General features: G+C 41.6%; 1 long non-coding RNA gene across 4 annotated transcripts; it reads right to left on the minus strand.

Annotated features, from left to right (window-relative positions):
* Positions 1-77: 77 nt before the first annotated feature.
* On the minus strand, positions 78-22,233 carry LOC309971714. Of its 4 annotated transcripts, none has more exons than XR_014326754.1 (4): positions 22,171-22,233; positions 18,726-18,784; positions 5,578-5,704; positions 78-2,288 (listed from the first exon to the last, which is right to left on the minus strand). It is a non-coding gene; the product is annotated as an uncharacterized lncRNA (long non-coding RNA). The 4 variants fall into 4 exon arrangements; XR_014326755.1 differs by lacking the exons at positions 18,726-18,784; positions 22,171-22,233 and adding exons at positions 15,765-15,858; positions 16,078-16,368; XR_014326756.1 differs by lacking the exons at positions 18,726-18,784; positions 22,171-22,233 and adding an exon at positions 9,943-10,999.
* Between the last annotated feature and the right edge of the window lie 1,510 nt (positions 22,234-23,743).

Consider the following 23,743-nt stretch of genomic DNA (forward strand, 5'->3'; position numbering starts at 1 on the left):
TGATAGTTTTCATTAGAAATTCTCTGATGTACATAAAGTTGTTTTATTGAAAACTGACACATTAAAGATATTTATAAGGCTTTACTTTATTCTCAGTGTTCAACGAGCTGTCTCTGCCTGATAAAGGCATTCCTGCATTTCTTGCATTCTTTGTCTCTTCACATGACTTGATTTTTCCATCAATTGACTGGGGATGAAAGATGACACCACAAGGAATTGTGCTGAATTTTCTACACAATTTGTGTGAATTTTCTACACAAGGACTGGTAACTTCTCACGGAAGTCTGTCTCAAATTCATAAAATGAACTGGCCACAGTGGACTGGTAGCGTTGTAAATAGATTACACATGGGAGGGCCCAACAGTGAATATTTATTTCTCACTCAGGTAAAGCACAACTGAACATTTGTTTTGGTAGAGTTGGGAAAATTTCTGCTCTCCATAATCATAATCAATTTTTTCTGTCTTAAGTCATGGTTGCCATCTCCACCCAGTGGCTCCCAAGGCAAACTGGGGTGGGGGTGTGGGGAGCAGATTTGCGCTTCAGAATCACAGGGCATAAAAAGTCAGCAGGAATGCATGGAAGGCTTTTGTTTTTTTTCTTCTGGCCTGGCCTGGAATTAATGTTTATTGCTTGTGTTCAAATTCTCCTGGCCACAGCTCAGTTATATGGTCCCACCCACAGTAAAGGAAGGCTGAGAAATGCAGGCTGTGTGCCCCAAAGAAAAAGAAAGTGAGTTTGGGTGTACAGACAGCCAGTCTCTGCCATACATGATTTCTCCTCTGTGTGAGTCCTCTGATGTTTGCTGAGGTGTGATTTCTGGCAAAAGGTTTTTCCACATTCATTACATTCATAGGGCTTCTCTCCTGTGTGAGTTCTTTGATGTACAGTGAGGGCTGACTTCTGGAAGAAAGTTTTCCTACATTCTTTACATCCATAGGGCTTCTCTCCTGTGTGTGTTCTCTGATGTCTATTGAGGGTTGACTTTTCACAAAAGGTTTTCTGACATTCGTCACATTTATAAGGTTTCTCACCTGTGTGAGTTCTCTGGTGTACAGTGAGTTTTGACTTCTGGTAGAAAGTTTTACCACATTCTTTACATTCATAGGGTTTCTCACCTGTGTGAAGTCTCAGATGTACAGTGAGTTTTGCCTTCACACAGAAGGATTTCCCACATTCATTACATTTATAAGGTTCATCTCTTGTGTGAGTTCTCTGATGTACAGTGAGGGCTGGCCGGTGTCCAAAGGATTTCCCACATTCTTTACATGCATAAGGTCTCTCTCCTGTGTGAGTTCTCTGATGTGCAGTGAGTACTGACTTCTTATGGAAGGTTTTACCACAATCATTGCATTCATGAGGTCTCTCCCTATTGTGAATCCTTTGATGAACAGTGAGGGCTGAATTCTGGCAGAATGATTTCCCAAACTCATTACATTCATAGGGCTTTCCCCCAGTGTGGATTCTCTGATGAATAGTATGGCCTGATTTATGGCAGAAGGATTTCTCACGTTCATCACGTGCATAGGTTTTCTCTCCAGTGTGTACTTTCTGATGTTTAGTGAGATTAGACTTTTTATAGAACGTTTTACCGCATACATCACATTCAAACATTTTCTCTAACTGAATTCTCTGAAGCTGAGTGGGATGTAATTTCTGGCAGAAATTATTCCCACTTTGATTACATTTATGCTGTTGCTCCTGGAGATCAGCTCTGTGAAGATTCAACTGTGTTGGTTTCTTACAAAAGGTATTCCCCCATTTGTTACATCTATAGTGATTCTCCCCTACGTGAGTTCTCTCTTGGGCAATGAGAGCTGACTTACCACAGGCCTTCCAATATTTCTTATATTTGTAAGCCATCTCACCCATACGAACCATCCTATGTATAAAGAATATTGCTTCCTTGATGAAGTCTCTTCCTTGTCTGTTACATTCAAAAGGTTGCTGCAGAGTTTGATTCTTCTTCTGATGCCTAGGGTACTCAGCATATCTGAGGGATTTCCCAGTTCTATTACTATCCTCCGGTTTCTCTCCAGCATGCATCTCATCAGGCTCACTAGGGAGAAACGTGTTCTTACACATATTCAACATTTCTGGCTTCATTTCTGAATAGTTACCATCATTTATCATCAGTTTTGAAATATGAATTGGGCTCAAATTAAATGTTTTTCCTAAGTCAGCTGTCCCCTTAGTTGACGTTTCATTGCTGGTGATTACAACTTGCCACAAACGTCTACCGTGATTTTCCTGGCTGGTCTCAATCATGTCATCCACAATCTGGACATCTAAAAGGAGATAAACATAATTACAGGTCATACCTTTGAATCACATATAAGTATTTCCTATGGAATGGTTTGTAAAGGTAAAGAAGTTTCTTTTCATCCTAGCAGGATATGATTCTTTAAAAAATCAGTAACGGGGGACTTCTCTGGTGGCACAATGGTTAAGAATCAGCCTGCCGATGCAGGGGATACAGGTTCAAGGCCTGGTCCTGGAAGATCCCACGTGCCGCAGAGCAACTAAGATCCTACATGCTGTGCACCCCAACTACTGAGCCTGTGTTCTAGAGCCTGCGTGCCACAGCTACGAAGCTCACATGCCTAGAGCCCGTGCTCTACAACAAAGAGAAGCCACCACAGTGAGAAGCCCACGCACCACAACGAAGAGTAGCCCCCGCTCACCACAACTAGAGAAAGCCGGCGCTCAGCAACAAAGACCCAACGCAGCCAAAGATAAATAAATAAATATTTTAAAAAATCAATAATGGGTACTGATTTTATGTGATTTTTCTCCCTAATGAATTAATGTAAGAACCTTCATTGATAGGTTTTCTAATGTCAAATCATTGGGTTTTTTGTTTTTGTTTGGTTTTGCTTAAGTTTTTTTCTTTTCTTTTAAATTCTTTTCAATGAGGAAGTATTAGGTCAAAATATTTACTTACTGTCTAAATGTAGATTTCAGCTGACAGCTTTTCATCTACCATTGGTTTTCCATTCATTATCTCTACCTTTCTTCTTATAATTGTGGGTAACTTGTGCTAGCCCTTTTCTGATAGCTCAGCTTTGAAGATGGCATGATTTTCCTGGATAAGTTACTTACAGGATATGGGAGAGGGCCACTTGTCTGTCACCTAAACAAGAATACTGCTTAGAGAGAAGAACTTTACACCTATGTTTGTTTAGTTTTTACTTCTCCCTGGGGAACACCTACAGGCACCTGTGGGTTTTTCAAAGGCTTAATCTTTTTTTCCATGCTAGACAAGGGAGCTTTCTGCAAATTCCTAACTTAACACTATACCCTTGGCTTCTCAGAACCCTAACAAGTTCATGAAACTCTAATTCATCACTTTGTGAAACTCCTCCCTGCTGGTCTGAAGGATTTAGGTTCTGCAACCCAGCATGTGCCCACCATCTTCGAAAAGCTTTCTCTGGGTGCTTCTGAGACCAACAGCCAAGGCATTTTCACCTCACTTCATGGTGCGAGTGACTCTACTTGATAATTCACTGCTTCTGAAGATATTAACTTTACTGTACTTTACAGTTTCAGTTGTCCCTTAGTTGTATTGAAACTGGAGTCCCATGTATACTTCTCATTCTTTTTTTAAAAAAAAAAAAAAAAAAAAAAAAAAACAATGATCTTCACAAGAGAAAGTAAAAAAAATTTTAATTTCAAACTCCACTCCCAAAGTATGAAATTCTTGGTTTCACTGGCCTTGGACCCATAGTCTCTAGTTTATCCTCCCGTGTCACAGGCCACCGCTTTCCATGGTGAACAGTTTTCTGGGTCCTTCTCAGCCTCATGGTTTCTGATGTAGTGATTCATGAGACCTGTACCTGGACCACTTCTCTCATGGTCTTAATAGGTCCGTAGGCCACCTCCTCTACTCCTACCAGTCTTGAGTTAATGATTTGCTAATTTGCATCTCCAGCAGTGATGTCCATCTTCTACTCCAGATTTTACATGCATGCATATGTTCCATGTCAAAATGGAATACAGTCATCTCAAACGTAAGCTCTACCAACATAAACACTTAATCTCCCCTAAATGTGCCTTCTTAACACCCTTCTGGAAACACTATACTCTTATTATCCTCTCTCTCATCCTTGTTTAACACTTTTGTGGCTCTGATTTCACTACTAAACATGTACATTTGTTTCATTTTTCTCTTTCAACAAAATATAAGTTCTATATAAAAAGGACATTTCGGGACTTCCCTGGTGGCACAGTGGTTAAGAATCCACCTGCCAATGCAGCAGACACGGGTTCGATCCCTGGTCCAGGGAGATCCCACATGCCGCAGAGCAAGTAAGCCCATGTGCCACAGCTACTGAGCCTGCACTCTAGAGCCCGTGAGCCACAACTACTGAAGCCTGTGCACCTAGAGTCTGTGCTCCGCAACAAGAGAAGCCATAGCAATGAGAAGCCTGTGCACCGCAACGAAAAGGAGCCCCCGCTCACCACAACTAGAGAAAGCCCATGTGCAGCAACAAAGACCCAATGCAGCCAGAAATAAAAATAAATTAATTTTAAAAAGGACATTTCTTTGATTACTGCTGTTATCCACACATTTACAAAATTTACCAGTGTGTAAAACTTCCCAATTAACATGTTAAAAGAATAAATGAATGTACGACTAAATGCCCAAAAGAAAACAGTCTCTGAGAATGAACAAAAAGGAGGCCTATTGGGACTTCCCTGGTGGTCCAGTGGTTAAGAATCCTTCTTGCAATGCAGGGGATGCCAGTTCAATTCCTGGTCGGGGAACTAAGATCCCACATGCTGTGGGGCAACTAAGCCTGTGCGCCTCACCTAGAGAGAAGCCCGTGCACCACAACAAATCGAAGATCCCACGTGCTGCAACTAAGATGCGACGCAGCCAAAAAATAAATAAATATTTTCAAAAAACCAAAAAAGGCGGCCTACTGAGAATCTAGGGACAGTGACTAACCAAGAAAAAATTCCAAGAGGAGGCAGGTGGGCACCGGTTTTTGGTAAGTCTAAGAAAACATTCAGCAATTAACAAAAAGGGGGAGGTTTACATGTGAGAGCCATATCTGGAGACTGAATAATGCATGAGTCTGATACATGCAGACTGAAGTCTGTCCCAAGGTATGAACTTGGAGAAAACAACTGGTGAAAAAGAGCTCAGCACGGCCAACATCTGCTGTGCACTTGTCTTCCTAGCCTCCCTGCTCAGTGTGCACAGTGACAGTGTGCACTGACACCGGGAAGCCCTGGTCTGGGGTTTTTCTTTTACAGTCCATGGTGCTGCTCCTTGCTCCAACGTGATGATCACCTCAGGCCTGGTAATGCAATGCCCTGTTGATGAGAAATACTGTAGGACTTTTGCCAGACTGTTTATGTTTCATGGGCTCTTGAAAAATGCCAACAGCACAGCCTCAAGAGTAGTGCAATGAAGGGCCAATCTGAACCTCTGACTGGAGGGGTGAACACACGTTTTTCCTGGCCCGGAATCTTAAACCTAAGTAGCATTTCATTTCACAAACAACTGTACATTTACCAATGAAGAAAAACGTGCTTGCACTTGGCAGTTACTAGGGGAGTTTTGCTCACCCAGTGACACCAGGCTACTGTAGTTCTCCAGCGTGACATCCCTGTGTAGGGTCCTCTGAGCATCATCCAGGTCCTGCCACTCCTCCCAGGTGACGTTCACAGCCACATCCTCAAGTGACACCAACCCCTGTAATGGTACATTTTTCCTCAATTCAAGGCATCAGCCTGGGTCAAAAGAACAGGAAGTCTAGGAATTCATTCTTATGTGTGTGTTTTATCTTACACAGGATATACCATACCATGCTTTGTACTCTATATTGTGGGATAAGGAGAAATCATCATAGAAATACCCTACGTCTGTGTTAATTTAGTAGTTCTTCAAAGTACCATCATAGTTTCCCTTATGGTCCTCTGGAATGGTCCTCATTGCCAAAGATACAAGGAACATATGAGCTAGTATGGAGACATAAGTACAAACACTTACCTGGAATAATGTGTTAGATGAACCAGGTTACACACATATTTAAGGTAGCCTGGGGTATCAAGGGAGAAAAAGAATAGTTGTACTTTGTACTGTCAGGTTGCACTTCACTGAAGAGCTAAACATGTCAGCTGTTCAGTGTGAACCACATGTTCTCATGAATATGACGCAAGAGCAGAAGTCAAGCTGAGAGGCATAAAGAACAGATGCCACTTTAATAGAAGTACAAGCAGCACCACATCCAGGTGGGTGCTCCTGGGCTGAGATAAGAGATGAAGACAGTAAAGCTATTCAAGGAACTGATTATAAAGTTACCCTGCATTTAAATATATGACCTAACTCCATCAATAAAAAACCTTACGTGCTCACCATTTTTTTAAAAAAGTATGTACACATGCATCCTAGAATTTGCTTCTTATTACCTAAGGAATTGCTTATGTCTACCCAAGAGTGAACATGACCCACTTCCTAAACAACAGGGAGTGAATAATGAGGGGCTGCTAACGAGAGGTAAGCTACATAACCAGATGTGCCCTTTAACAGTCATCATCCAGCAGGAGAATGGAGAAGGGCTTAAGGGAGAATCAGAGGAGAAAAAACCAGAGGGAGAAATGACCAACTATACTAGGTAACAGAGGAAGATGAATACGGAACAGGGGACTAATTCCAAAACAGAAAAAAAGAAAAAGAATTTGGTACTCATTTGCTCTGAGAAGGTGAAGGGAAAGCTTTACTACCAGGCTGTCTGCACAACAAGCTGGTAGATACTAGCGCTATAAACTGATATTGGGATAAGGACAAAGAATAGGATTTGCAGAACAGACACAGATCTTGGACACAGCATGTTTGAAGTTTGAAATTTCTGTGGTCAAATATGTGAAGATGTGCAACTGGCAAATGGATATATGCTCTTGAGCTCAGGAGAGAGATACAAGATGAAGAAAAGGATTTAGGAAACAGCAATATTTTAGTGGTAGCTGAAGCCATCAGAGTGAATAAAATTGCTCAAAGAGAACCTAAGAGATTGAAAGGAGAAAATGAACAGGTATGGTGTTTTAGGAAACACTGATATTTACTGACAGAGAAAGAAAAACAGACCATGACAATGGAGAAGAAATTTTTAATTATTCTAGGAATAGAGAAAGCCTCAATATTAAGAAATCTATTAATACAATTCATCATATTTGTAGTTCAGTGGAGAAAATTCTAGATGCTAAGTAGACATCTATAAAAATACCCTCTCATTTGTAATAAAAAAACTTAAAAGAGGATTCACGGGATTTTTCCTTAACATGATAAACATGTATGTCTTAGCCACAAGTGAAAGCCAGCATCACACTTATGGGGAAACATGCAGAGCAAGGATGCTTCATCACCATAGTTACTAACACTGTACTAGTAGTGTCAGTCAACACAATTAAAGAGAGAAAAACAGCACTGAAAATGATGATGGTTTCCATATAATTCATACTTGGAAAGCTGAAGAGAATCACATGACATCCAAGTACATCCAAGTACTCCACATAGGAAGATTTAGTAAGTTAGTAGCTTATATAACTAATATAAGGCTTTTATATAAACCTTCATATACATGATACTCACACAACCACAGTAACAAGAAGACAAAACACCTAGCAATACATTTAACAAAATAATGTACAAAATTTATGAGGCGGGGAAAAAACCCTGAAGGATACAAAAAGGAACTAAACAAATGAAAAGACACACCATGTTCACGGATGTGAATGAGTAGTACACATCATGGCAAGCTGATTTAAAAGTTCATGTGGAAAATTAAGAATAAACATGTGGTAGGTTATATTTCTGTCCAGCTAAATTCAGTGCCATAGACTGGGTGGCTTAAACAACAGAAAACTCTTTTCTTACAATTCTAGAGGCAGGGAAGTCTAAGATCAAGGTGCCAGCCAATTCATTTCCTGGTAAGAGCTCCATTCCTAGCTTGCAGATGGCTGTGTTTCTGCTGAGTCCATATATGGCAGGGAGGGAGGGAGAAGGAAGGAAAAGATCTCTCTCTTCCTTTTCTTATAGGGCCACTAATTCTATTGGAGTAACGGCCCCACCCTACGACCTCATTTAAACTTGATTAAATGCATTGGGAGTTAAGGCTACAGCATATATATTTGGGGGGAATATAATTCAGTTCATAGCACTCCTTGCAGTGCCTTTCTCTGTAAAAGGATGTATATATCCCCTTGCGCTGGAACTCACATATAAACAGATTTGTAATTCCCCACCTGTCTTGCTTTGACCAATGACATGTGAATGGAAGCATTACTCCTAAACAGAACCTATTTAAGAGTCACACAATGATCACCGTATTTCCCCTTTACCATGTTCATCCTCAGCAATATGACAGAAAGAAATACTCCTCTGTCTGGGATGCTGCATGATGCTGAAAGGAACAAAACTAAAGCTGACCCATGAAGGACAGGTAATAGCACTGAGAAAGAAACCTTTCTTCCTGACCGAACTGGTAACTGAACTGGCACCAAACCAAACAGAAACAAACACCAACAATGGCAACAAGTAGTGCAAAGAAACTGTGACGATGGTGTTATAATGGACCATGGTGTTACTTAAGATAACTGGTAGTTATATATACTTACTGTTACTTAAGCCACATGAGTCATACTTCTTAAATCAAATAATGTTTACCTCATGGACTTAAAATCTTAGAAAAAGAGGCAGGAAATCAAAATGTGAGTAGTAAATCTCAACTACTAGTCACCGCTTCTGATAAAGCAATATAGGAAAATGATGAGCTAAGGGGAGGAGAAAAAAAAACAGATTGCAAGGAGGGATGAAAGAAAATAAGCAGAGGCTAGAAATTTGGGGTCTTGTAGAGTAGGAAAACTCTCAAAACATTTCTTTAGCTTTTACTGTGTCAAGGCAGAAAAAGTTGCCTCTTTCAGTTCTTACAGAAAAAAATACAATGAGAAATACTTTAGGAATCAAAAGTAATTATACTGAACTGTATGGCAAGTAACAAATGAAGAATATAACTATGACAGTCACTGTTAAAACTTAAGAATGGCTTGAGCTGGCCCACAATAAATCCCTTCTGCTGCGCAAAATGGCAAAGACTAAGGATGAAATACTTCAGAAAAAAACAAAAACTTACAGTCTAAAAAATATATAGATACATGAATACCAAAAAAAAAGAAAGGTATGTCTCAAAAAGCTCAAACTGGCTGAAATCAAAGATATATAAACCCAACTATATTTTTTAGGGTTGTACTGTCAAAAACCAACCAAACTGAACTAAAAAGTACTGACAGTTTAAGATTTAAAGAGGCTGCTTGAGACTATCGACAAGAGGCATATCAAAAAAAGCAGCCCAGCCACTGAGGAAGGCATATTTATTTTTTATTTTATTAGTTTTTAATTTTATACCTAATTTTACATTATTCCACTTTTATTGAAGTATAATTGACAATTAAAATTATATATATTTAAAGTGTATAACCTGCTGATTTGATAAATGTATGCATTATGACCTGATTACTACAATCAAGTTACTTAACACACCCATCACCTCACCGTTACCCTCTTTGTGTGTATGTGTGAGAACACTTAAGATCAATTCTCATGGCAAATTGCAACTAAACAATAAATTATAAACTATGGTCTTATAGTCACCATATTGTACATTAGTTCCTCATAATTTATTCATCTTATAATTAGAAGTTTGTACCCTTTCACCAACCTTTACCATTTCCCCCATCCCGACAACCACCATTCTAATGTTTTCATGAACTCAACTTTTTAAATTTTTCCTTCCACAGTTAAGTGATACCATAAAGTAGCCTTTCACTGTTTGGCTTATTTCACTTAGCATAATGCCCTCAGGTTCATCTATGTTGCTGCAAATGGCAGAATCTTTCTTTTTAATGGATAAATAACATTCCCATAGATATACATACCACATTTGCTTTATCCATTCATCTGATGACTGACACTTAGGTTATTTCTGTATCTTGGCTGTTGTAACACTGCAAGGAACACGGGTGTTAAGATACTTCTTTGAGATACCGATTTCATTTCCATCAGAAATATTCCCAGAAGCAGATTTCCTGGATCACACAGTAGTTCTACTTTTAAGGTTTCTTATTGTTTCTTTCTTCCTATCTATCATCTATTTGGCTGCGCTGGGTCTTAGTTGCAGCACGCGGGATCTTTGTTGCCGTGTGCGGGATCTTCACTGTGGCATGCGGGATCTTTAGTTGTGGCATGTGGGATCTAGTTCCCTGACCAGGGATTGAACCTGGGCCCCCTGCATTGAGAGCACAGAGTATGAGCCACTGGGCCACTAAGGAAGTCCCTATTTTTAAGTTTTGAGAAAACCTCATATTGTCTTCTAAAATGGCTGTATAAATTCCCACCCTAGCGTAAAAGGTTTCCTTTTAACTACATCCTCACCAACACTTGTGATCTCTTGTCTTTTGGATACTAGCATTAAACAGGGGTGAGGTGATATCTCATTGTGGTTTTGATTTGCATTTTCCCAATGATTACTGACATTGAGCACCTTTTCATGTACATGTTGGCCATCTGTATGTTTTCTTTGGAAAAATGTTTATTCAGGTCCTTTGCCCATTCTTGACTTGGTTATTTTTTCCTATGAGTTGTAATAAATTCCTTATATTTTGGATATTAACCTCTTATCATATATGACTTGCAAATTTTTCTCATCTCACGGGTTCCCTTCTCATTTGGTTGAGTGCTTTCTTTGCGGTACAAAAGCTTTTTAGTGTGATGTAGTCCTACTTGTTTATTTTTGCTTTTGTTTCTTGTGCATCTGGTGCCATATATTGCCAAGTCTCATGTAGAAGCTTTTCTGTTAGGAGTTTTACGGTTTCAGGCTTTACATATAAGCCCTGAAGTGTCTTGACTGATACAAATATCTTTGTTTAACCTGATAGCTTTGGGTCACACAGATATCCTATGCTAAAAATGTGATTAATGGTGGGAGGCCTTGTTATCAGCACATTTTATGAGCTCAGTCTATGGAGGGACTAGAGATTAAGGTCAGCCACACAGATGGTCAACCAGGTCTACATGACAGAGCCCCAGTGCAAGCTGGATATCAAGGCTCAAGTAAGCTTCCCTATTTCTCCACATTCCACGCACACTGTCAAACCCTGTTGCTGCGAGAAAAAGGCACCGTCCACGTGGCTCCACTGGCAGGTTTTTGGAACCCTGCACATGAAGACTCGTGGACCTGCTTTATGTGCCTGATCCCTTAACTGATTTTAATCTGCATCCTTTCACTGTACAAAACCATAAACATGAGTACAACAGCTCTTTTTTTAAATTTATTTACTCATTTATTTAACTTTTGGCTGCACTGGGTCTTCGCTGCTGCACGGGGGTTTTCTCTAGTTGCTGAGAGCGGGGGCTACTCTTTGTTGCGGTGCACGGGCTTCTCATTGCAGTGGCTTCTCTTGTTGCGGAGCACAGGCTTCAGTAGTTGTGGCTCGTGGGCTCTAGAGCACAGGCTCAGTAGTTGTGGCGCATGGGCTTAGTTGCTCGGCGGCATGTGGGATCTTCCCGGGCCAGGGCTCGAACCCATGTCCCCCGCATCGGCAGGTGGACTCTTAACCACTGCGCCACCAGGGAAGCACACAACGGCTTTTCTGAGTTCTGTTGAGTCCTGCTAGTGAATTACTGAACCTGAGGGTGATCATGGGGATCGTAAAGGGCATGAGGGCGCTCTGGGGACCAGACTTTGTACAAGCAAGAAACATCAGGTAACTAACTAGAACAAGGACCACGATAATCAAATTGCCTAAAATCTGAAGAAAAATGTATCAGATAGAAATCTGGGTATATATAAAGGAATAAAGAGCACTCGAAATGGTAAATATATTAATAAATATATAATATATATTGTATTATGTAATATATGTTTTATAATATATTATGATATAATATTATATTATATTTATATTATATATATATATATTATATTTATATTATTTTTATGTTCAAACTCCTTTAACCATATGAAGCAAAATAAGAATGCATGTGGGGGACTTCCCTAGTGGCGCAGTACTTAAAAATCTGCCTGCCAGTCAGGGGACACAGGTTCGATCCCTGGTCCGGGAAGATCCCACATGCCATGGAACAACTAAGCCCATGCACCACAACTACTGAGCCTGTGCTCTAGAGCCCGTAAGCCACAACTACTGAGCTCACAGACCACAACTACTGAAGCCTGCATGCCCTAGGGCCTGTGTGCTGCAACTACTGAGCCCATGTGCTGCAACTACTGAAGCCCGTGCACCTAGAGCCCAGGCTCTGCAACAAGAGAAGCCACTGTACTGAGAAGCCTGTGCACCACAATGAAGGGTAGACCCCGCTCACCGCAACTAGAGAAAGCCGGTGCGCAGCAACGAAGACCCAACGCAGCCAAAACAAAAGAATGCATGCGGGAGTAAAAGGTATGCCAACGATATCACAGAAGTTGGGAGGAGAAAACTTTTGAAGTATACTGTTTTAAGGTTCTTATATAAATGGTATCTTATTTTAAAGTAGACTATGATAAATTAAAGATGAATAGCACAAACCTTACAGTAACTGCTTAAAAAAGGTGTAATAAGCCAACAAACGAGCTCACAGGTCACACAACAATAGGTAGTAGCCACATCTGACCTGTATGCCGTAATTTACTGCCCCTTATCTTGGATGAATTATTCCCATGGAAGAAAGAACTGAGTTGGGATAGTAATAAGATTGGGAGACTTAAGAGAGCTGACCAATAGTCCAGTGGAGAGAAAATGACCCTATGATAAAGACAGGCCAGATAAACTAGTGAAGATAGATTTAAAAATATAAACATCATAAATGTAGCATGGCTTGTATGTTAATGGCAAAGTAGCTTGACCAGACTAACAATGTGCAGGAAACTATTATAAAAGCTGGACAAAATTTATAACACAATCACCTAAAGGCACTGGAGAACAACTAAAAGTAGGCAGAAACTAGATTTGAATAATCCATTAAAGGACAGACTACTTTGCAAGTTTATGGCATTTTACCAGAGGGCAATCTTCAATCTGCAAATAGATCAAGAAACTGAAAGCTGAAGCTTTACTGGCTTAGGTGTCAGAGGGCATAGTTCAGGGCTGCCAACAAAACTGGAAAACTCAGTGGGGGTTGGGGGGTAGCCCTCGGAGAGAAGCAGCAAATGAACCTAATGTACCAAATTTCCACACAAAACCAACCACAGTTGTTGGCTGACTGCTAAACTACACATATGCGGAAGGCCTCAGAGGGCCCAACAAGAAAGCAGCCTCTCAAAGCTGAAGGAAATGAATGAAGAGTCAGCTGCTGGTCACTATAAGAAATGAAGTTTAGAATTTGAATCCAGCCAAGTTAACTGCCTTGTAGAACAAAATCACTCTTCAGAGAAATATAACAGGATCCAAAAACTCTTGCAACATATGATTTACAATGTTTAGTACATAATTCAGAATCTCAACACATGTAAAGTAAGAGGAAAATGTTACTCATATTCAAGAAGAAAAACAAAAAACGACCATAAACAATCACTAGAAACTAATCCCAAGGTATCCCGGATGCTGCACGTAGCAGAAACATAGTTAACCCATCCATAAATACATTCAAGTACTTAAAGGAAGATAAAAAATAATGTATTGGCAGGGGGGAGGGGCAATATCAGTACAGAAAAACAAACTAGAAAAACAATTAAATGGAAATTGCAGAGCTACATACTACAGTAACAAAAATGAAAAACTTTCTGATGAGCTGAACATCGCATTGTAAACAGCAAAAGAAAGCCAATGAACTTAAAGATCGATCAGTAGATATTTTCTTATCTTTTTGAGAGAAAAAAATGAAGAAAAATGAAAAGAGGCTAAGAAACAATTTAGAAAACAGTCTAACATATATGCAATTGTAGCACCAGCCAGAAAGGAGAGAGAAAGAATGGAACATAATATGTATTTTTAGAAACAGTGGCTAAAACCTTCCCAAATTTTGTGAAAGACACGAATTTACAGATTGAAGCAGCTCAATGACCCATGATCAGCTTAGATTCAAAGAAAACTACTCTAGGGACTTCCCTGGTGGCACAGTGGTTAAGAATCCGCCTGCCAACGCAGGGTACATGGGTTTGAGCCCTGGTCCAGGAAGATCCCACATGCCGCAGAGCAACTAAGCCCGTGCGCCACAACTACTGAGTCCGTGTGCCACAACTACTGAAGTCTACGCGCCTAGAGCCCGTGCTCCACAACAAGAGAAGCTGCTGCAATGAGAAGCCCGCGCACAACGAAGAGCAGCCCCCACTCGCCGCAACTAGAGAAAGCCCACGCGCAGCAACAAAGACCCAACGCAGCCAAAAATAAATTAATTAATTTATAAAAAAAAGAAAAGAAAACTACTCTAGGCACACCAGTCACACTGCCAGTATCCAAAGGTAAAGAGAAGATCTCGAAAGCAGCCAAAGGAAAAGATCCCACTCAGGTACATCTGCACATGAATGATAGATGACTTCTTATCAGAAACCGTGGGGAACGCCTTTATTACCCTGAATGGAAACATCCTTCAAGCTGTAATTCTACCCAGTGAAACTATGCTAAAAATAAAGATGAAATAAAGACATTTTCAGATAAAGATAAACTAAGCTAATTCATCATCAGAAGATAGCACTAAAAATGATAACGGACACTCTCCAGGAGGAAAGAAAAAGATACCAGATGTTAACCTGAATCCACAGGAAAGAATCAGGATCACTGGAAATGGTAAATATAAAAGATTTTATATATATGTATATTTCTTCTCTTAATTCCTTTAAAATAGATATGATTGTTTAAAGAAAAATTATAACAACATACAGGAGACTCATAATGTATGTAGACTCAATATGTAAATACACATGTATAAAAACAAAAGTACAAATGATAGGGGTTGTAAATGAAATACTACTACTCAAAGGTCTCTACATTTTATGTGAAGTAATGCACTGCTCCTCTAGTATATTCTGATAAAGACTCATATCGTAAGCCTTACAGTAACCAATAAAAAAGCTGTGGAATGAAGTGCAGTGTATTAATTTGACAGGGCTGCCATAACAAAGTAGCAAAATGGTAGAGCCACTCTAGAAGACAGTTTGGTACTGTCTTCAAAATTAAACACACACTTTTAACACATGATCCAGCAAGTGCGCTTCTGGTATTTATCCAAAGGAACTGAAAACGTATGTCCACATAAAACCAGTACACGGATGTTTGCAATAGCTTCATTCATCAACTGCCAAACTTGGAAGCAACCAAAATGTCCTTCCGTAAATGAGTGGATAAACTGTGGTACAACCAGGAAATGTAATATTACTCAGTGCTAAAAATAAATGAGCTATCAAGCCATGAAAAGACACAGAGGAAACTTAAAAGCACGTTAACAAGTGAAAGAAGCCAATCTAAAAAACCTACCTAACGTGGTTCTAACTATATGACATTCTCTCATAGGCAAAACTATGCAGACAGTAAAAATACCAGTGGTTGCCAAGGGCTACGGACTACAGAAGGATATGAACAGAAGGAGCGCAGAGGATTCTCAGGGCAATAAAACCACTCTGCATGACTATAATGGTGAATACGTATCATTACACATTTGTCCAAACCCATAAAAAGTGCAGTACCAAGAGTGAATTATAATGTAAACCGAGGACTTTGGGTAATAATGATATGTCTGTGTAGGTTCATGAATTGTAACAAATGAATACCTGATACTGATAATGGGGAGGCAGCGCCTGGGGGCAGAGAGTGCACTGGAAATCACTGTATCTTCTGCTCAATTTTGCTGGGAACCTAAAACTGCTATAAAAAAATAAAAGTCTATTCAAAAAATGTGCAAAAAGGATAAACAAATGGCCCATACACACATAAAAACATGCTCAACATTGCTAGTCATTAGAGGAAAGCAAATCAAAAGCACCGTGAGACACCATCTTATGCCCATTAGGGCGGCTACTACGCAAACACCAAAACAAAGCAGGAAAGAACAAGTGTTGGCAAGGATATGAAGAAACTGGAGACCTTGTGCACTGCTGGTGGGAATGTAAAATAGTGCAGCCACCACGAAGACAACATGGTGATTCCTGAAAAAATTAAATACAGAATTACAACGTGATCCTACAACTTTACTTCTGGGTGTATAAGAAGCAAAGTAAAAGTGGGAACTAGAAAAGATATGTCTACACACATGGTCATAACAGCATTATCCTTTATAGCCTGAAGGTCGAAGTAACCCATAAAACCATTGATGGATTAATGGATAAGTAAAACGTGGGCATACATATAATGGTAATATTATTGAGACTTCATAAGGAAGTGAATTTTACCATGCTACAATATGGATACACCTTGAAGACACTACACTAGGTGAAATACGTCAGTCACTTAAGGACAGGCACTGCATGATTCCACTTATATGAGGTTCTCAGAGTCATCAACTTCATAGACACAGAGATTAGAGTGGTTGCTGCCAGGGGCTGGGGGAGGGGAGAATAGGGAGTTAGGGTTTAATGAGTAAAGGTTTTTTTTGTTTGTTTTTGGCTGCGTTGGGTCTTCAGTGCTGCGTGCGGGCTTTCTCTAGTTGCGGTGAGTGGTAGCTACTCTCTGCTGCGGTGCACGGGCTTCTCACTGCAGTGGCTTCTCTTGTTGCAGAGCACGGGAGAAGGTGCTCAGGCCTCGGTAGTTGCAGCATGCGGGCTTCAGTAGTTACAGCGCATGGGCTTAGTTGCTCCGTGGCATGTGGGATCTTCCTGGACAAGGGATTGAACCTGTGTCCCCTGCATTGGCAGGCAGATTCTTAACCACTGCGCCACCAGGGAAGTCCCGAGTAAAGTTTTATCTGGGGAGGATGAATCTGGATATTCTTAGTGGTGATGATTACACAACAGTGTGAATAAACTAAATATACTACGAGTACTGAATTGTACTCTTAAAAGTGGTGAAATTGCCAACATTAGCTTATGTATATTTTATCACAATAAAAAAAATTAACCAACAATTAGGAGAGTTCTGCTCCATAGTCATAGTTATGAATAATGCACACATGCACTTCTCCCTATTCATTTTTAAGTGATTAACTGAAATAGCAGAAGAATTAAATAGTCTTTAACAGGGTTTGGAAAAAGGTCATTTTTGAACTAGCAATACGCAATTATATCATAATAAAAGCGACAGAATCACTGACAAATTTATATAAAATGGAAGTTAAAAATTACAAAAATCTGTAACCCTTGTTTTTAGACTTTGTGTAACTTTGTCCTGACCCTTGTTCAAAATAACTCTGAATAACTCCTGAATTCTTTCTCCCACTGGACTCCTAAGGCTGTCACCACACATGCTGGCCAGTAGCACAGCTCGAGGGGAATCTAACCAGATCACAGCAAACACATCCTTCAGGTTTTGCCAAGGATGACAATTCCAACGTAAAAAAGAAAGTTACTGCGTTTGTTGGTGAGCAACAATGCAGACATTAAAGGCACAAACAGAAGTAGCAGGACTTTACCTTAGATGAGATTAAAGCTGAGAGAGAGGGAGGGGTCCAGGAGAAATCCCATTTTGGTGGTTTGACTCACTGGCTCCATGAAAGTAGCATCATATGTACGGGAAGAAAGAAGAATGTGGTTTTCATTTTGGATTTGTTGAGCTTGTGATACCTTCTGGATAGCTACAAGAAAGCACTCAACAAGGAGCTGAACCTATGGTCTAAAGGTAGGGAAGAGGTCCAAGCTGGAGAGAAACAGGACTGTCAAATCACAGAGGGCCAAACAGGTCAAGGAGAACTGCAGCGTGTGAAGAATGGGGCCCAGGTTTGAACACCTGGATGAGCAACGCTCAGGAGCAGAAGAAAAGGACAGAAGAATTGGGGATAAACCATCAGAGCGGCCAGAACAGAAGCTAAGGGCGAGAACTTCCAGGAGGCCATGGGCAGAAGCTCCAAGTACAGCAAAGACTACAACGTATTCATTGAGCCTAACTATAATTTAGATTATTGGTGAGCTTGAGAAGAAATGAATCAAGACCATGTTGAGTAGGTTAAGCTGCAAAAGAGCAGTGGAAACATTTGCCAGAAAATATAGCCTTGAACAGTCTGCTATACAACCTGCATGCATAGACTAGCGGAGAGAAATGAGTCACTTAAAGGACCTGCAGTCAGTTCAATCCTCTAGACACTCCACGTTTTATCCATGCGTCAAGTAGGGCCTTCCAAAAGCTGTCTGGGACCACACTCTTTTAGCAACTCCAGAAAAACCTTATTAAGCAAGTTCTGCTTCAGCACTAGGTAAGTGTCACCATTGCAGAATGCATGAAGTGTTTATTTCCAGACTGGCAGTGAAACACTGTCCACTCCATCATCTATGTGACCAATTAAGCCACTGTTCAGACATCTGTGCATGCAAGTTCTCATGTCTCAAAGGAATATAGCATGCTTTCTTCTAAGGGTCCATTCTGATCAGAGAACAGGTGTATCTGTGTTTTTGCCATTGCACTCACCTTGGACCACTCTAAGGTCATATTACCTGCCTATATCCACATGCCACCTTTATCTTTTTTATGTATATTGCCCTGAAGCTGAATCTTACTTAGTTTTACTTTTCCATTTTACTTTAAGGACCCTCATAAAGCTCATATAGTAAAATATAAAACAAGCTGAGGAAAAAAAAACAACTCACCAGAGATGTATTCATTTCCTGCTGTTCTTAGAAACACACAGAGGACTCTGGAAATAGAGCTGCGAGAGAAGGTGAATGGAGGGGCATCAATTTAAATTTTTTAAAATGCTTATTTAAACAATGGTTGTTGCTTTATTTAAACAATGGTTGATTCTCCGATTTAAACAATGGCTGCTTCTCTGCATTTATTTCCCTGTGAAGTTCCCTACAACTGATGTGGGCTCTGCCATTTGACTGGCTTTGGTTAAAAGGGCATAGGATACAGCAGAAACTAACACAACACTGTAAAGCAATTATACTCCGAAAAAGATATTAAAAAAAAAATAAGGACATATGATGCAAACACAGATGAAAAGCACTTTTCCACTACAGCTTGCCTTCTGGGGCTAGCCTGTTAGGGACATGTGGTTTAGCCAACAGCCAGCACAAACCACCAAAAAAGTAAATGAAGTCATCTTAAATCAAACAGCCTCAGTCAGGGCATCAGATGACTACAGCTTCATTTGTGAACCAGACAACATGAACATAGGAACTGACCAACTAAACCTAGCCCCAAAATGCTGAACCACAGACCTAGAGATTGTCACACTGAGTGAAGTAAGTCAGACAAAGACAAACATCATATGATATTGCTTATATATGGAATCTAAAAAAAATGGTACAAATGAACCTATTTACAATACAGAAATAGAGTCCCAGATGTAGAAAACAAACTTATGGTTACCGAGGGGAAAAGGACAGGGGGAGGAATAAATTGGGAGATTGGGATTGACATATACATACTACTATATATAAAAGAGATAACTAATAAGAACCTACTGACAGCACAGGGAACTCTACTCAATAATCTGTAATGACCTATATGGGAATAGAATCTAAAAAAGAGTGGACATATGTATAACTGATTCACTCTGCTGTACAGCAGAGACTAACACAACATTGTAAATTAACTATGCGTCAATAAAATTTTAAAAAGTAAAAACAAAACAAAAATTTTTAAAAACCCAAAATGCTAAACTTTGAGCAAATCTTTTTTTAATGTACTTATTTATTTATTTATTTTGGGCCGCGTTGGGTCTTTGTTGCTGCGCGCGGGCTTTCTCTAGTTGCGGTGAGCAGGGGCTACGCTTCGTTGCAGTGCGCGGGCTTCTCGTTGCGGTGACTTCTCTTTGTTGTGAGGCACGGGCTCTAGGCGCATGGGCTTCAGTAGTTGTGACACGTGGGCTCAGTAGTTGTGGCTCACAGGCTCTAGAGCGCAGGCTCAGTAGTTGTGGCGCACGGGCTTAGCTGCTCCATGGCATGTGGGATCTTCCCAGACCAGGGCTCAAATCTGTGTCGCCTGCACTGTTAGGCGGATTCTCAACCACTGTGCCACCAGGGAAGCCCCCAATGTTTTTTTATTATTTTTTATTTTTTAAGTCAGTAAATTTGGGTTGGTTCATTACTGAGCAAATGCTAAATGATATGTCTAAGTCCCCAAACTCAATGTTTTTAACAAAATTACGTGGGGAAAAAAGTCTTACATTACATGCTGAAAAACCACCAATAGAACTTCACAACACATGCAGAACTTCTGAAAGGAAAACAAATGTCACCTGGATGGACCTCAGTAAGGTTGTTGCACTAAGAGACCACGTGAATTTTAAAAAGCAATTGTGTGCAGACCAGAAAACTATGTTTTAACTTTTTTACACCGTAACATGAGCCTGTTAATTTTATGGGGGCATATGCTGTGTTTTATTTACATTTTTAAAAACTCAGTTTGGAGCCAATTAGAGTGAAGTGTGATTCACTCTAATTTTCCCATTTCAAACAGTGGAAAATAGGCTTCTGTTATTGTGCTGTGGAATTTATGATTACCAAGCACAGATTTCTGATGTTAAGTGGGAAACACTTGTATTATGAGTCCCCGGAGCTCACTTAGTCCACAGAAAGAATTAGGGAAAATAAGACAGGCATGTTTAAGTCAAGGTCTTCTAAAAATTAGTTGTTCTTAAGTTGACTGCATTTCTCAAAAATGGTGTCAAAAGTAAACGTGTTTGACTTAATGGTGGCAGAGTGGATAATATTATCCAAAAGTCAAGATGCCTGAGGTATACAGAAAATCACGTGAGCCTGGCACATCACTCATGTCCTCAAATCCTTTTTCCGCTCCCCCACCCACACCCCGCTCACTCCCCAATCTTTCTCATAAGGCAGACATAGCCTGACAAACCCTTCCTGAACTAACAGAAAGCACTGCTAGGAAGAGCGAGCATCAGCATACCTCCAGATACCAAACTTGACGGTATAACAGGCTTGAGAGAGCTCAGATAACAGAAACAGTGGGAGTAGAATGGAGGAATGGGAGTATTTAGGGAGCACCATAGACAGATTCTCTCAGCTGTGACAGGTTATCCCTCCACCCCAAACCACACCCTCGGGACCTCTCCAGTAAGTAACATTTCTTTTGGCCTCTGCCTACCCGCCTCAGCCTAGCTCAGGTCTCCTTCTGAAAGTCCATTCGGACCTTCCATTATCACCCAGTCTTTGACAACTTCGGGAGGAAGCAGTGTCACCCATATCTCGTTCACTCTGCGCAGAAGCATCAATAATTGCTTGGCCATGCAAAGCTAGAATCTCCTCCTTTCTGTGATTCTTCTGCCTCTGCTCTGAAGCGCTAATAAGCGGGTTCAGGTTTCAGGGGTTGTCTTTCGTTCACAGGGCGCCTCCCCTTCATGCTTCATAATAACCACCTTGTTCCAAAGAAAAGGGGTCAGTCATTCAGAGCCCAACGATCCCCCCTGGCACTCACGGTCCCTAGAAACTAGGTCTTGTGAAAACTGTAAACGAAACCTGGTGCTCAGCAGGCTACACAGCGCAGGAGGGGACCTGACACCTCACCTGCTGAAGACTCCGAGAGACCCCAGTAACAACTACCACACAGTAAGACTCCTCATGCACTTCACACTGATTTCCCCGGGAATCGGGGGCAACTCGCTAGTCCTTAAGGTGCTCGCGTCACAGGTGAGCAAACCGAATGTCACAGAGGTTAATGACATCGCCCGGGAGGCTTGCTTCGGCGGCACAGCTGGACAGTGCACGCAGCCCGCAGCCCACCCACGCTCGCTCGCGTGGTCTGCGGACCCGCCCCGGCCTCACAGTCACCTTGGACTCCACCCCCAGGTCGCGAAGCCTCCGGAGGCGGGCGCCCGGCTGTCCGCAGTGCACCGTCTTCTGACCAAGCAACACTCGAAGCACGGCCCGAGCCGACCCTTTCCAGCCCTGGACCAGCGGGTCCTAAGGCCACAATCGCCTCCCGGCCCCTGCCCAGGCTGCGGCTCGCGCCTGCGCCTCAGGCCGCGCCGCTCACACCCGCCGACCTTCACGCTCCCACCGAGTGGAGCAGCGTCCCCACCCCGCCCTGCGTCCCCGCGCCGCGGCCGCCTTCCACCCTTGCAGCCACCTTCAGGGTCCCAGAAGGACAGCCAGCGCGCGGGCGCAGCTGCCGTAGCGCGGTGGGGCCCCGGACGTTCCGGACGGAAGAGGGTGAGGCGGGCGGGGCCGCACACGCGCAGGAGAAACCCGTAAGACTCCATCCCAGAGGCTCCCGCGGGAACGCGTCCTTGCGTGGGGAGAGTGCGTGTCCCACACGCGTCTCCGTCCGTCGGCGCCGTCGGGGGACGTTTTGTGTATCGAGGGGTAATGGGTCTTGCTGCCCTGAGCCCCGGATGTGATGGATGCGACTGTGTCTCGACCCACGTGCAACCACGTGGAATTCTGGTTTGTTATTAAGTCCTAGTTTAAGAAACTGAAAGAGATGTTGTGAGACGAATGGGTAAATTCTTATGGGGGCCGAGAATCCGATGATACTATAAGTTAGCTTTAATGTTTTTGTTAACTATAATGGCATTGCGGTTATGGATCCCACGTCCTTTTTTTTTTTTTTTAACAGTTGCATACTACAGCATGAATCGTGAAATATCACAATGTCTGTCCTTATTAAAGTACGTAAACCAATATTGCAACTGTTGTGACTTTGTTAAATTAACAGTTTAAATGTATATCCTGTGTGCGCGATATTGTTGAACCACTGTCAACAAAGACCACGAGGAAACGTGAAATAGAAAATTTTATTACACGTAGGTCTATGCGTGCCTGTATGTGCCACAAGAGGAGTTCAAGGCAGGCGGTGTGGATGGGAAAGGGACAGGGCATGCTGCTTGGGAGGCTCTGGGACATTGCAGTGGCCGCAACGTGACAGAGCGATAGGAGTCCTGTAACTCTTTGTTCCGGCAATGCTGGCCCTTTGAGTTTATCTTGTTTTTTGTCCTTGGAGCGCCACATTTCCCCCTCTCCTTATTTATAGGGCCAATCCTTTGGCCCTGTTGGACACCCTGCTCATGTCTACCTGTCTGCCTAGCTCCTTCTCAGGCGTTCCAGAACGCTTTTTGTTAGGAGAAGAGGCAGGGACGTCGTAGGGGCCCTGGGTTCCTGATGCCTGCTCTCTGTCAGAGTATTCCTAGAGAGGGGGTGGGGGCTCCATGGGATGTGACGGAGGCTTGTTCAAGTGTTGTCTGGGTGTTGACTGGCCGGTATTCTTGTCACCTTACCATCTGGAGGTTCATTGGTTGTATTCTAGAAGAGACAAACTTAACAAGGAAGTTAAAAATGCATGGCCCGAAGATCAGTAGAAGTAGGAAGGCTGCTATAGGACCTAGAAGAGGAGTTAGCCAAGAGAACCAGGACCAGATATTAGTCTTGAGATCCCACCAGTCGAATCCCTCTGAGGCTCCCTTCATATAAAACCCTTTAGCTCTTTCGATAATATTCCGAAGTTTAGTTTGAATTTTGCCCAATTGGTTGACCAAAAAAAACAGCAATTCTCCTTTAACATTGCACAGGTCCCACCTTGTTTAACCATTGGTAAGTATAAAGCTCTCCTATTCTGTAAAACCACTCCTGCTAGAGAATTTATTTGTTCTTGTAGAGTGTTAATTTGAGCTGCTGGGTAGGCAGTCTGTTGTGTAAGTTCAAGA

Source organism: Leucopleurus acutus, assembly GCF_964270905.1.
Source record: "Leucopleurus acutus genome assembly, chromosome: 14".
Taxonomy (NCBI): domain Eukaryota; kingdom Metazoa; phylum Chordata; class Mammalia; order Artiodactyla; family Delphinidae; genus Leucopleurus; species Leucopleurus acutus.